Consider the following 2484-nt stretch of genomic DNA (forward strand, 5'->3'; position numbering starts at 1 on the left):
AAAGAGGAGAGGAAGGAGAAGTGGAATAGAGAGGAGTGATCGAAACATCCTTGTCTTTCATCTCAAAGCCTCAGGGTTCAATCACAGTTTAGGTCAGCGGGAACAAAATTCCCTGCGTCCGGTGTGTGTATCGGGGGTCCAATGTGAGAGCCATATAGTCAACAAGTCTATATGAGATATATATATATACACAGTCCACATTCTAACTGAAACATGTCATCAGTCTGAGACTAATGAACACCAATGAGACATGGGGATTCATCCTAAATGGCACCATGATTCCTATATAATGTCCCTATTCCCCTATAGGTTCTGGTCTAAAGTAGTGCACTATATAGGGAATAGGGTTCTGGTCTAAAGTAGTGCTCTATGTAGGGAATAGGGTTCTGGTCTAAAGTAGTGGCAACTATGTAGGGAAATAGGGTTCTGGTTAAAGTTAGTGCACTATGTAGGGAATAGGGTTTCTGGGTCTAAAGTAGTGCACTATGTAGGGAATAGGGTTCTGGTCTAAAGTAAGTGGCACTATGTAGGGGAATAGGGCTCTGGTCTAAAGTAGTGCACTATGTAGGGAATAGGGTTCTGGTCTAAAGTAGTGCACTATGTAGGAATAGGGTTCTGGTCTAAAGTAGTGCAACTATGTAGGGAATAGGGTTTCGGTCTAAAGTAGTGCACTATATAGGGAATAGGGCTCTGGTCTAAAGTAGTGCACTATGTAGGGAATAGGTTCTGGTCTAAAAGTAGTGCACTATGTAGGGGAAAGGGTTTGGTCTAAAGTAGTGCACTATATAGGGAATAGGTTCTGGTCTAAAAGTAGTTGCACTATATAGGGAATAGGGTTCTGGTCTAAAGTAGTGCACTATATAGGGAATAGGGTTCTGGTCTAAAGTAGTGCACTATATAGGGGAAAATAGGGTTTCTGGTCTAAAGTAGTGCACTATATAGGGAATAGGGTTCTGGTCTAAAGTAGTGCACTATATAGGGAATAGGGTTCTGGTCTAAAGTAGTGCACTATATAGGGAATAGGGTTCTGGTCTAAAGTAGTGCACTATATAGGGAATAGGTTCTGGTCTAAAGTAGTGCACTATATAGGGAATAGGGTTCTGGTCTAAAGTAGTGCACTATATAGGGAATAGGGTTCTGGTCTAAAGTAGTGCAATATATAGGGAATAGGGTTCTGGTCTAAAGTAGTGCACTACATAGGGAATAGGGTTCTTGGTCTAAAAGTAGTGCACTATATAGGGAATAGGGTTCTGGTCTAAAAGTAGTGCACTATATAGGGAATAGGTTCTGGTCTAAAGTAGTGCACTATATAGGAATAGGGTTCTGGTCTAAAGTAGTGCACTATATAGGGAATAGGGTTCTGGTCTAAAGTAGTGCACTATATAGGGAATAGGGTTCTGGTCTAGAAGTAGTCGCACTATATAGGGAATAGGGTTCTGGTCTAAAGTAGTGCACTATGTAGGGAATAGGGTTCTGGTCTAAAGTAGTGCACTATGTAGGGAAAGGGTTCTGGTCTAAAGTAGTGCACTATAATAGGGAATAGGGTTCTGGTCTAAAGTAGTGCACTATGTAGGGAATAGGGTTCTGGTCTAAAGTAGTGCACTATGTAGGGAATAGGGTTCTGGTCTAAAGTAGTGCACTATGTAGGGAAAATAAGGGTTCTGGTCTAAAGTAGTGCACTATGTAGGGAATAGGGTTCCATTTGGGACCGAAACCATGAACTGGGAGGAGGGAAGGGAAGGCTGCAGCTTGGTATTGTGTGTTCTTGATAATCATGACCTCTACAGTACAGTGTTTCAGGTCTCAGACCTGTACAGTAACAGTGTTTCAGGTACCAGACCTTTACAGTACAGTGTTTCAGGTATCAGACCTCTACAGTACAGTGTTTCAGGTATCAGACCTGTACAGTACAGTGTTTCAGGTATCAGACCTTGTACAGTACAGTGTTTCAGGTATCAGACCTCTACAGTACAGTGTTTCAGGTATCAGACCTGTACAGTACAGTGTTTCAGGTATCAGACCTCTACAGTACAGTGTTTCAGGTGTCAGACCTGTACAGTACGGTGTTTCAGGTGCCAGACCTGTACAGTACAGTGTTTTCAGGTGCCAGACCTGTACAGTACGGTGTTTCAGGTACCAGACCTGTACAGTACAGTGTTTTCAGGTATCAGACCTGTACAGTACAGTGTTTCAGGTGCCAGACCTGTACAGTACAGTGTTTCAGGTATCAGACCTCTACAGTAACAGTGTTTCAGGTATCAGACCTCTACAGTACAGTGTTTCAGGTGCCAGACCTGTCAGTACAGTGTTTCAGGTATCAGACCTTACAGTACAGTGTTTCAGGTATCAGACCTGTACAGTACAGTGTTTCAGGTGCCAGACCTTTACAGTACAGTGTTTCAGGTGCCAGACCTCTACAGTACAGTGTTTCAGGTATCAGACCTGTACAGTACAGTGTTTCAGGTATCAGACTCTACAGTACAG

At 42.8% G+C, this 2484-nt stretch overlaps 1 long non-coding RNA gene across 3 annotated transcripts; it reads left to right on the plus strand.

Annotated features, from left to right (window-relative positions):
- The first annotated feature begins 309 nt into the window (after positions 1 to 309).
- LOC139026468 (uncharacterized) lies at positions 310 to 1669 on the plus strand. 3 transcript variants are annotated; one of them, XR_011478253.1, is made up of 4 exons: positions 310 to 325; positions 815 to 1261; positions 1335 to 1408; positions 1521 to 1669. It is a non-coding gene; the product is annotated as an uncharacterized lncRNA (long non-coding RNA). The 3 variants fall into 3 exon arrangements; XR_011478251.1 differs by having other exon boundaries at positions 316 to 362; XR_011478252.1 differs by lacking the exon at positions 310 to 325 and having other exon boundaries at positions 1259 to 1284; positions 1320 to 1408.
- Positions 1670 to 2484: the final 815 nt, after the last annotated feature.

The sequence above is a fragment of the Salvelinus sp. IW2-2015 genome, unplaced genomic scaffold (assembly GCF_002910315.2).
Source record: "Salvelinus sp. IW2-2015 unplaced genomic scaffold, ASM291031v2 Un_scaffold4865, whole genome shotgun sequence".
In the NCBI taxonomy this organism is placed as follows: Eukaryota; Metazoa; Chordata; class Actinopteri; order Salmoniformes; family Salmonidae; genus Salvelinus; species Salvelinus sp. IW2-2015.